This window comes from Triticum urartu, chromosome 7A (genome assembly GCF_056163025.1).
Source record: "Triticum urartu cultivar PI428250 chromosome 7A, HENAU_Tu73, whole genome shotgun sequence".
In the NCBI taxonomy this organism is placed as follows: Eukaryota; Viridiplantae; Streptophyta; class Magnoliopsida; order Poales; family Poaceae; genus Triticum; species Triticum urartu.
Genome location: NC_141879.1, coordinates 753,086,954 through 753,099,505, shown reverse-complemented (window position 1 = coordinate 753,099,505; position 12,552 = coordinate 753,086,954). Strand labels below are relative to the sequence as shown.

The following is a 12,552-nucleotide window of genomic DNA, read 5'->3' as shown; positions in this document are numbered from 1 at the left end:
CAACTCAAAAAAGCTTGTGAATTGAAAAAAGTTCACAACAAGTTATTTTTTTAAAAAAAATTTCTTACAGAAATTCTATTTTTTAAAGTTCATAACTTTTGAAAAAATCATGAAATTTAGAAAAACAATTCATGAAATTAAAAAATTCATGAATTTGAAAAATTCAAGACTTGGAAATTTTCATAATCTAAAAAGTTTGAAAAATTATACAAGTGCTCCTACATTGTATTGGTTCCAGTTAGTAGTATATACTGTATGTTGTAATCGACTGGCCATGAGTAATGCAGAGGAGCAACTGGTTTCTCGGCCCGTCCAGTTAGTAGTATATATGTTGTTCTGTGAGAGTTTTAAGCCAATTTGCAGAGTGTTTTGTGAGAGTTTGAAGATCAACCAACTGATTTTTGGCATTCAATGTCACCTCTAACGAAACTGAAAATCAGATTCCACGTATCCATCCATCCGTTGTTCATGCCAGCAAATGCAGCAGCATGAACGAGCGAACGAAATCGGTCTGGTTTGTCCGTGTGGGTCCAATGCTGCCATGTTGATGCGTGCGACCGAGTAAACAAAAACCCACTTCACCCCAGATGTCCCTGTGCTGAACAGATGATGTTTGAAAACTATGCATGGATGATGTTTGATTTCAAATGATGTGGTGATGTGTTCAAGTTGGCATCTTGCTTGCTTGCAAGTCTTAGACTTGTACATGATGTTTGGATTGGATCATATGGTGTGGACTGAATCTATGTCGAGATTGCAACCATTAAACTGGATCAGAAGGGGAAAAAATGCTCATCCATGAGGCTTGAACAGAGTAATGGTGCCACAGACAGATGGCGTCCACCTCGGCCCCTACTCGTTAATCTGACCCTGTGATTGAATTCACAAGTGCCCCCCTCCTTCACTGATGACCCTGTGATCGAATTCGCAAGTGTCCCGCTCCCTCGGCAACCACGTCGGTCTCGGCGTCTATCGAGAGAAGACAGGGAAGAAACAATAAATATAAAGCAAACAGATGCATCAGCATGCATGACACGACGATATGCAATGCTAGGGTGTTCTAACGCGGTACTACACGTTGCAGAATATGTTTTCCCGGTGTTTGGCATTTTTTTTGGACAGATAAAAGAGAGGGGACGGTTCCATGTTCATCATGCTAGAGGCACGTGACAGATGAACGGAGTGCATATTTGGATTCGTTGAATTTTTTTGAGCAATTTTCATATATACATTATTCTCATCCAAGTTACGAATTATTTAATATGAATTTTCGAAGTTTTAAACATATTCTGAAAATTCTTGGAATTAAATTAAATTCCAGAATATATTAACTGAAAAGCTAAGTGTACCTAGAAAAGTACCCAGCAGTGGGCACTGTGGGGTCCAGGTGGGGCCTAGTTGCCCGTTGACCATTGACTCATCAACTGGTAAACAATGCAGGTGGGGCCCGTTTGTCAGTGTCACATGTTTTAGCAAAGATATTTAACTGCTTTTAATTAAGTTATTTAGGGCGTGGGTCCCACATGTCATTAGCTAATTAGGCTATTCTAATCCTAACATAATTAGTCAGCTAATTAAAAGAGGCCAGGCCCAGGTGGCGGTGGCAGGAGGCGGCGCAGGGAGAGGAGGCCATGCAGCCCAGGGAGCGGCCATGGCCTCCCTCTCCTTCTGTAGCTTCTATCTCTTTTCTTTTTATCTTTTTATTATTATTTATTTAACACCCTCACTCCTTTTATTAAACTTAGCAACTAAATGACTTTTGGTTAAATGTGAAAACTGGCACATAAATTAAGCACATTATTACCAGGGTGCACAAAAAAGTTTAGGGCCAAAAGGAGTTGTCTAACCATTTTTAGAAATGGAATCCTAGGAATTAATTAGTGTGTAAAATAATGTTGGGTGAAACATGGCAATGATCAGGGGAATTTATATAATATTGTGAACATTTTAGTTTTACTATTTAAAGAAATAAATTATCTGACTTTATTTTAAATTTGAAATTTGCTCGATTTTTATCAAGTGGCAATTTGACTTAAATAAGCTTGATGACATGGCACCATTAGTGTGAAGTCACTGTAGCATGACACTGGGTGTGTTACGGTTTTCTTCTAGCTGTGCCTTCTAGGCCGAGCTGGTGGAGTAGCAGCCCGAGCCGCTGAGGTTCCAGAGCGCCGACGCCGTCTCCCATAGCTCTCTTGCGAGTAGGATGACCTGCCGTACGATGCCTTCCACGTTGCCGTGCCTCAGATCGAGGATCCATTTGTCCCCCTGCAGCACAACCCTTACTGTTACATTCTTCCTGAAGGAGTGGTTGAACAGTACAGGATAGGCACGACGCAGCCAGCTGCAGTGCCAGAAATTAACTGGCCATGTCGTCGTTACCAATTGTGACTATTGTTGAGGCCGCGAAGAGAGCATGATCCCCCTTGTCACAACGTGTGCCCGTGCCCACCCAAGGTCGTGCTGGTTGTTGCCAGCTCCACGAGAGTCACCGTAGGCAAAGTGCACACGCAAAGCGCGACATATTTCCGGCTTCGTGCTGCGCTTCCAAGCAACCTTACATTTTCCTCTCGAGACCTCCTCGTCTTGCACCCAGAGGACGCTCGGCGCACTTTGTCGATGTCCTTAATTAAAGAGCTTCCTAGGCATGCTTGCAAAATGTTGGCATCGCCCTGAGTGTGAATCTACTGTATTTGCACTTAATCTCGCTCTGCACGGCTCTGTCAATCGCTACTCTGAACATAGTCATGATGCGCCTGGGGCGTGAAGGCCAAACTCAGTGCATATTGTAGGTATTACTGTACGCAACTGCTGTGGCGGCGGCGGCTTGAGCTCGAGCGCGGGTAGCCCGGCGGCCTAAGGGCAGCGTTCAGTGCAAGCATGACGGCTGGAGCGCGTGACCTGCAGGCGGCGTGACACATGCACATCAGGCATGCCGTGCTCCGGCACGGGCATGCCGCAGCAAGCACAGGAGACGAGCGCGAGCAGCCTCGACCAGCTCGTGTAGGTGGTGCGGGCAAGCTCCAGCCCCGGCGCGCCTAGCTCCGACGGCTTTCCTCCTGATGCGGGCACGATGGCATCGTTGCGGCAAAGGTCTTCTCGTCAAGTCGCTACAAGTAGGACCGTGTGGGCATCCAATGGGCTGCCCGGGCGTGTCCTGGCATGACCGGGCACCCTTATATTGCCCCAGATTTGAGACGGGTTTAAGGCATGCCGGTCAGTCTAGGCGTTTAGGATGAAAATGTGGGGTCTAGTTGGGTAAGTTTTTTTTTTTTGACCAGGCACTGATCGGGTGGACGTTTTGGACCTTGGAAGGGGAAGTAGGCATTTGGTTGTAGATGCTCCCATACTATACTTGTGTTAGAGAAAGAGGGATGCAAGACCGAGGAGGCGACGACTTGAGAAAGAGAGGGGAATATCCAAAGACCACAAAAGCCCAAAAGAAAGAAAAGAAAATAACCTAGGTCTCGGCCTCAGTCTTTCACCAACGCCTAAGCTATATATGCTGACATTGGTCAGAAGCCTGTTTCTTTGTCTGATTCCTTAAGCTATATATGCAGACTTGTAGACGGGTAATTCAGGGGAGCGTTAAGATTAAAGCGTGAGGGTCTGTCTTCGGTACATAAGCTTAAACCGTTAAAGCATGAGCGTAAAGTGTCCAAGATTAGTAACATTTAACTGTAGATTCATCAAACTGCTATATATTTCTTCGGTTGGTTAGGGAGTTCAAGTTTGCTTCCATTGTCTCTCCTGCTACCACTTAAAATTTACCTCACTTTTACTATTGCATCAACAGCCAGCAAGTGCAATGGCGATGGTGCTGGATGCGTTTGCATCCTACGTGGGACACATGCTCGCGCAGCTAGCAGCAGATGGTGTGGGGACGATGCTGGGCGTCTCCGGCGAGATCGGCAAGATGGGCGACAAGCTCCGGGACCTCAAAAACTTCTTGGCTGATGCTGACAGGAGGAACATCACCGATGACACTGTTCAAGAGTGGGTGGGGCAGCTCAAGCGTGCCATGTATGAAGCTACTGACATCCTCGACCTTTGCCAGCTCAAGGCCAGGGAGCGTGGATCATCTACTACTCTAGACGCAGGATTTTCAACCCCTTGCTCTTCTGCATGCGCAATCCCTCCCATGCTCATGAGATCGGCACCCGCATCAAGGCGCTCAACAAGAGGCTTGACTACATCAAGGAGCGAAGTGCTGCTTTCAACTTTGTCAATCTCAGGTCCTATGAGGATCATAGCAGCAATGTTCACATTTCTCATCATGGTAATCCTAGCCGGGAGACAGTAGGGGACTTTGACCGGTCGGCTATTGTTGGAGACAAGATTGAAGAAGACACAAGAGCACTGGTGGCCCAGATCATGCAGATGGGAAAGGATGTCAAGAATGACATCATGGTGGTCGCCATCGTAGGTGTCGGCGGGATCGGCAAGACCACCCTCGCCCAGAAGGTCTTCAATGACGAGGCAATCCAAGGTGAATTCAGCAAAAAGATATGGTTGAGCGTCAACCAAAACTTTAGTGATGTTGATCTGCTGAGAAGGGCCATCATCGAAGCCGGAGGAGATGCCCAACCACCTGAAAGTGCAAAGACCAGCCTTCACGAAACCCTCAAGAACACATTGATTGACCACAAGACCTTTCTGGTAATGGATGATGTGTGGAACCATAGAGCATGGGATGACATGCTGAAAATACCCTTAGTCAATGCTGCTGCTTCAGGCAGCCGAGTCCTCATGACTAGCAGAGATGAAGGTGTTGCTCGAGGGGTGAAAGCTATCAGGCCGTACCACCATGTGGACACATTAGCGCCTGAAGATGCTTGGTTGTTGCTCAAGAAGCAGGTCTGTACTTTATTAAATACTAATCTTTCAGTGAAGTGAATAATCTATGTCCATCTACTTATTAACAGTACTATGTAGTTAATTAAGAAAAATATTAGGATGCTCCCAAATTAATGAGCCATTAATTACATGTAATTTAGTGACTTCCTGGAGATATGCTACAACACTAGAATAATTGTTTTCTAGGCATAAAGTATGTAAGTTACATGTGGAAGCCACTGCAGAAATCTTCCATATGTAGGAGAAAGATATGTAAATAGATTAATAACCTTTCTTTTTGGCATGTACTCCATGTACTTTGAGTATTTATTACATAGTCAATCATACCTTGATAAGTGGACAGATGCATCACTAAAATAGTGATCTAAAACATTCTATATTAGTTTACAGAGGAAGTAAAACTGAGTGCCATAGAGGATCCTTGTACTGTATGTAATTAATTAACCGTATCGGTCCCTTGTACTGTATGTTCACAGGCATGCTCAAGTGAGATAGATGAAGACCACATCAATACGCTAAAGGATATCGGACAGAAAATTATACAGAAATGTGGTTGTTTACCAATTGCTGTTAAAGTGATGGGAGGACTCTTGCGTGAAAGAGGGGGGCTACGTCGTGACTGGCAGCAGGTTTTCGATGATTCTAAATGGTCAACAACTCAAATGCCCGATGATCTCAACCACACAGTATACTTAAGCTATGAATATATGCCTTCTTACCTGAAGCAGTGCTTTTTATACTATTCTCTTCTTCCTAGAAGTAGAGTTTTTAATATTGATCAAGTCGTGACAATGTGGATAAGCGAAGGATTAATTCATGGAAACTCTGGTGATTTAGAAGAATTGGGAAGAAATTACTACAAGGAGTTAGTATCTAGGAACCTTATAGAGCCAAATAAAAGGTATGCTGATATATGGATTTGCCACATGCATGAGGTTGTTCGCTCATTTGCTCAGTGTATGACTAAACATGAAGCACCCGTGGCTCAAGATGGAGACAATGATATTCTTACTAAACTTAGTTCACAAAACTTTATTCGGTTGTCTATAGAAACTGGCCAATCACAATCAGGTGAGCTTGATTGGAAATCTCTACAGGCGCAGCAATCAGTGAGAACATTGATCTCAACTATCCAGATTAAGATGCAACCTGGTGATTCCTTGATTAATTTTGAGCGCGGACTCTGCATATAGAATTTGCAGATATGGCTTTATTGGTTCAAACGTTGCATCAGCTCAAGCACCTGAGGTATCTATCACTAGTAAATGTTGGTATATTTGTACTTCCAGAGAACATTGGCAAGATGAAACTGTTGCAATTCCTTGACCTTGGTGGATGTACAAAATTGGTGAATCTTCCTGACAGCATTGTGAAGCTTGGCCAGCTGAGGTTACCTGCACTTCCCGAAGCAAGTATGGTACCTAGAGGGTTTACTGGTCTGACAAATATGAGGAAACTAAATTGGTGCAGTTTGGACGAATTGGGGACTCTTTCCCAACTCAGATTTCTTGTATTAACTGAGCTAGAGAATGTATCTGCTGCCTCGTTTGCTGCTAATGCTAGGATCGGCGAGAAGATGCATCTTATCAGTCTACTCCTGTACTGCACAAGTAAACTGGGAGATGATGGATTGATCAAAGAGAAGAAAGGTGCCTCTGAGGAAGAGCAGCAACGAATTGAGAAGGTTCATGATAAGCTGGCCAGCAACTCCCGAGCTGGATGATGTCCACATCAATGGTGCCCCTCAACAACTTGAAGGCTATTTTTTTTCATGATCTGGCTTGTTGCACACAACTTCCCAATGGGTTGTGCCAGCTCCCCAATCTGCAGCTTCTACAGGTCTCTCGTGCTCCATGCATCAAACATGTGGGGACTGGATTCTTGCAGGTGGCAGCAGCTTCATTTCCGAGGTTAAATAAATTGCTCTTGGACGGAATGGTGCAATGGGAGGAGTGGGAGTGGGAGGAGCAAGTACAAGCCATGCGTCGTTTGGAGAAACTTGTGCTCAGTAAATGCAGACTGAGGCATGTTCCTCCAGGCCTTGCCTCCAATGCAAGCTCTTTGAAAATATTATATCAACGAGATGGCAAGCACCTCAGCTACATTGAGAGCTTTCCTTGTGTTGTTGAGCTTATAGTGAATCGATGCCCTGACCTGGAGAGGATCACCCATATCCCCAATCTGCAGAAGCTTAACATCCAGAACTGCCCAAAGTTGAAGGTGCTGGAGCGTATCGCTTCACTCGAGAGGCTTCTCCTGGAGGATTACACCATGGAAAAACTCCCAGAATACATGCGAGACATAAAGGCAAGGAGTTTGCAGTTATTCTGCAGGCTATGGTTGCTCTCTGCGGTAGCCGCGGGACAATCTGGCACTGAGTGGGACAAGTTCAGCCAAGTGGAGCCTGTCAAGAAAATGGTACGTTTTGTACACGAGAGGGGACAACTACAAGCTAGATTCAAATATTAGCAGCTCTACCATATTTGAAGGTATAGAAAATCAAACATCAAGCTTTGTCTTAATTTGTTTGAGCACTCTTTCTGCCAGTTTATAAGTTAATTTGATTTTATCTCTTGCTTTTCGTCCAGATATATTATGTACCTCCCTAGTGCATGTTGCTAAGTATTTTGTCTTTTGACTGCTTCCCAATGCACATTTTCTCGAGTTTAACATACCTAGAGTATCATGTAACCATATTGTAATTTTCTTGCCATGCAGGAACCTTATCATCTTGTATGGTGGACCCACGAGGATTTGAGTCGGTGTACAAAATGAGAAGAAGCACCTTCAGTTACGTCTGCAGCTTGGTGAGGGTGCCATTTTTTGAAAGTATGATGGCAAGGGAGCACACCTTTGTTGATGGGAGAGTGTTGTCTTTACAAGATGGAGTAGCCGTCGCTCTGAGGATGCTGAACTCTGGTGAAACATCGGTTGCCTTAGGGTCCTCTGTTGGTGTGAACGAGTCAACTGTCTCGCTGGTAACTCAGAGGTTTATTGAGGCTATTCTGGAGCGAGCGCTGCGCCATTTGGACTGGCCATACTATTTCCAAGCAATGGAGAAGATCAAGTGCAGGTTTGACAAGATCCACGGCTTGCCAAACTGTTGCGGTGTTGTACATAGAGCTTACTTTAAAATTGGATCACCAAACCTTGACCATGAGGAGAACACTGACACACTAATGCAAGCCGTCGTTGATCCAGATATGAGGTTCACAAATATTTGGTTTGGAGCATCAAGTAGCATGAACCAGTCAAGTCTTTTGCACGACTCTTGGCTCTTCAAGTCCTGCGAGAAAGGTACTTTGCTTGATGGTAGCAAGCTGAAGCTATCAGATGGCTCAGACGTTGGAGAATACATCATTGGTGATGCAGGATACCCTCTTCGTCCATGGCTCCTCGCACCTTACCGATTGGAGGATGACATCTCAGACTCAAAAGTGGAGTTCAACAAGAGACACTCTGCAGCTACAGCCATGGCGTTGAGGGCACTGGAAAGGTTGAAAGACACGTGGAAGTGTCTACAGGGAGAAGGCTGGCATCCGAATAATCAAAATGATTTGCGGTGGACAATCAACACGTGTTGTAGGTTGCATAACATAATGATAGACATGGAGGAGGACGGTGCAGCCATGCTGAGCAATCAGGAGGAGAATTGCATCGAGCAAGTGAGCCAGTTATTTGCCTTTCCCTCCCGTTGACTCCATCTTTCACCTACTTGGTTAGTCCACACATTCGCTGCAGAGGAGGAACAAGAAGCATCCGATCGAAGAGATGAAAACAATGAACAAGAAGCACACCAACTACAAACAATGGATCGCGGGAAATTATACAGAAACAACAAATTGACAGCCCAAGAAAATGGTATGTGTTATACACAAGAAGTGGCAACTGCAAGTTAGATTCAAATACTGGCTGCTTTATCTTATTATACTTTTGTTTCATTTTCTCCTGCCTTTCATCCATTTATGCTGCTTGATGACTGAATATATTCCATAAATTTTTTGTTTCACATGATTATGAGTTGTTTCAGATGACATAAAAACATGGTTGTACGTGTGGGTTCTTTTATGCATAGCTACTTTCTGATTTAGTTGCACCCCATGTCTTTCTTGTTATACTAGGTTAGCTCTTGCATTGTAAATTAGAGATTATGTATAACCAGTTTTGTACTTCTCTTGCCATGCAGAAACTTTATCATATTGTATGGTGGGCACACAAGGATTTGAGTCTCTGTACAAAATGAGAAGAAGTACCTTTAGTTACATCTGCAGCTTGGTGAAGGTGCCCCTTTCTGAAGATATGATGGTAGGAGGCCACACCTTTGTTGACGAGAGAGTGCTGTCTTTCCATGATGGAGTGGCCATTGCTTTGAGAATGTTGAACTCCGGTGAGTCGCCGGAGATTGTGGGATCATCAGTTGGTGTGGATGGGTCAACGGTTTTGCTGTTAACTCAGAGGTTTGTTAAGGCTATGGCAGGACGAGCAAGGCACGAGAAGATCAAGTTGCCTGGCTCAACTCAAGTGGAGAAGATCAAGGCTATGGGTCAGGTTGCCTGGCTCCGCTCAAGTGGAGAAGATCAAGCGCAAGTTTGACAAGGTCCATGGCATGCCAAACTGCTGCAGTGTTGTACATACAACTCACATCAAATTTGGATCGCAAAACCATGAGAATGAGGAAAATGATGGCGTGCTAATGCAAGCCATGGTAGATCCAGATATGAGGTTCACAGACATTTCATTGGGATCGCAACGAAACATGAACCAGTCAAGCATGTTGCACAACTCTTATCTCTTCAAGTGCTGCGAGAGGGGTGCTTGGCTGAATGGTAGCAACCTGAAGGTACCATCAGATGGAGGATCGGAAGTCAAGGAATACATAATTGGCGATGCAGGATACCCTCTTCGTCCTTGGCTCCTCACTCCTTACCAGTTGGAGAATGGCCTCTCACTCTCAGGCGCCAAAGTTGAGTTTAACAGGAGACATTCTGCCGCTACAGCCATTGCGCTGAGGGCACTGGCAAGGTTAAAGGAGACATGGAAGTGCCTGGAGGGAGAAGGGTGGCGTCCAAATAATCAACTTGAGGCGTACTGGACAGTCGACACGTGCTGTATATTGCATAACATAGTGATAGACATGGAGGAGGATAAAAGAGGAGGAGAATTAGATCAAGCAAGTGAGGCAGTTAGCAGACGAGGACGCCATGAGGGTGAGGGATGCACTGTCCCAGCACTTGATTGAATGTTGGAAAGTACTTTTTGTACCTATTCTGCTAGTTTTACTTCAAGTATGAAAAATCTAGAGTAATATGTTACCTCTTGCCTTGTAAATTCGAGATTATGTAACCAATGTTCTTCCAATCCAGGAACCTTATCATCTTCTATTGTGGATGCACAATTTGAATCTGTGTACAAAATGAGAAGAAGCACCTTCAGTTATATCTGCAGCTTGGTGAAGACCCCATTTTTGGAATCTCACCTTTGTTGACGGAAGAGTGCAGGATGGAGTAGCCATCGCTCTGAGAATCCTGAACTCTGGTGATTCACCCGTTACCACAGGATCCTGTATTGGTGTGAACGGGTCAACTGCCTCACTAGTAACTCAGAGTTTTGTTAAGGCTATGGTGGAGCGAGCACTGCCCCATGTGCGTTGGTCATACACTTCCCAGAAAATGGAGAAGATGAAGCGTAAGTTTCACAAGGTCCACGGCATGCCCAACTGCTGTGGTGTTGTACATACAACTCATATCACATTTGGATCACAAAACTGTGACCATGAGGAGAATGAAGGCATACTCATGCAAGCCGTCCTTGATCCTGATATGAGGTTCAGAGACATTGACATGTGGCGGCCACAAGTGCATTTGTCAAGCATGGCGGCTTTGCACAACTCTCATCTCTTCAAGTACTGCGAGAATGGTACTTGGCTGAATGGTAGCAAGCTGAAGATATCATCAGGTGGTGGATCGGCAGTCAGGGAATACATCATTGGTAATGAAGAATACTCTCTTCGTCCGTGGCTCCTCACACCTTATCAGCTGGAGAGTAACCTCTCAGACTCAGACTCAAAAGTAGAGTTCAATAAGAGGCTAAACTCAGTAACTACAGCTGTCGCGCTGAGGGCACTGGCAAGGTTAAAGGAGACATGGAAGTGCCTGGAGGGAGAAGGGTGGCGTCCAAATAATCAACTTGAGGCGTACTGGACAGTCCACACGTGCTGTATATTGCATAACATAGTGATAGATATGGAGGAGGACGGTGTAGGAATGCCGAGCGATGAGGAGTATAATCGCATCAAGCAAGTGTGGCATGTAGCAGATGATGGTGTCAGGGTGAGGGATATACTGTCCCAGCACTTGGTTGAATCTGGAGGTAAATTAAGACAAGTGTCAATGTGTTTGTTCGTATGCTAGCTTTGTCTATTTTTTTTTTTGTAATTCCCTGCAGTTGATTCCATCTTAATTTCATCTGTTTGGTTAGCCTGCACAATGGCTGCAGAGGAGGAACAGGAAGCAGTAGTAGCTGCATCAAGTTCAGGAGATAAAAACAAGCAGGAACAAGAGGTGCACCGAGCACAACGAGCGGATCGAGGAAAGGAGAAAGTGCATGGTAGCTAGCTAAGGAGATGAGATCGGACCGCCTTCTCCACTGAATCAACTTGGTACTATTCTTTTTGTTTCCTCTTCCTGTTTTCTATATCAATTTAGTGTCAGTTAAATTAATTTAATGTATGTTGGAAGCACCATGATATCCCTCGGTTATAGGTTAAACATGCTTAAAAGAAACTAAGCTGAGCTCATCTACTTTAAATCTTGATAGGAGCAGGTGGAAGAGGGCACCCTTGGAGATCTTCATCCTGCTGCTTGGTTACATCTAACAAGATGCTGAACTGATGCTGCAAGATGAATTTAAAGTTGGATCGACAAACTATTCATTCTGCTTTTCTTTTAGTTGGCATGTCTTTGGCAAAGGCAACTGTTCTGTATCTTATATTATCGACAATACGCTCAATTTCATGCGTCGAGAGAAGAACCAGTAGTGTAGCTGCACGGGAACAGACTATTTTGTGATTATCCAGACATCCTTTCAGGTTCTGCAACCTGAAGAATGCCCAAACATAATGGCAGAGTATTGGATATTTATGACAGGTGTTTGAGTTGAGCATGATTCATTCCAGTTGTTTCAGCTGCTAGTGTTAAGCGCATCGTGGAAATGTATCTGCTATCGCAATTTACAGTAGAAGAGAGATGATCAATCGATTTGGCCTTCACCTGGATGCAATCTATGGGCTGTCGCAATGTAGAATAGAACAGAGGTGACATCGCAATTTACACCCATGGAACTGGATTCAGAAGAACGTATATATGTTTGGGCTGAATCAATGTTCAGTTTACACCCATGGAACTGAATGTGGCTTAAGAAGAAAAGAATTCTCCTCCCTCAGGCCTCAACTATGTTATGGCGACACAGACGACAGCGTCAAACTCGAATGCATGGACGTGGCCAAGTGTTGATTAATCTAACGGTTCACTGGTCCTGCAACCACAACTGTTAATTAATTCAGCGAGTGAGGAGAGATTAGCAAGCTCATGACTAAACTCGGCTCTGCTCTGTAATCTGTACACCGCTAGTAATTTTCAGACGAGGGATACGTTGAACCCTGCTGCATGAGCTCGTTATACCTGTAAAGCCAGGCGC

At 44.6% G+C, this 12,552-nt stretch overlaps 1 pseudogene across 1 annotated transcript; it reads left to right on the top strand.

The window, feature by feature from the left end:
• The first annotated feature begins 3,796 nt into the window (after nucleotides 1-3,796).
• Nucleotides 3,797-11,738, top strand: LOC125524986 (uncharacterized; annotated as a pseudogene). The gene is made up of 9 exons (XR_015610975.1): nucleotides 3,797-4,857; nucleotides 5,334-6,696; nucleotides 6,745-7,346; nucleotides 7,576-8,530; nucleotides 8,979-9,359; nucleotides 9,406-10,101; nucleotides 10,218-11,226; nucleotides 11,353-11,515; nucleotides 11,674-11,738. The product of XR_015610975.1 is annotated as an uncharacterized LOC125524986 (transcript).
• The last annotated feature ends 814 nt before the right edge of the window (nucleotides 11,739-12,552 follow it).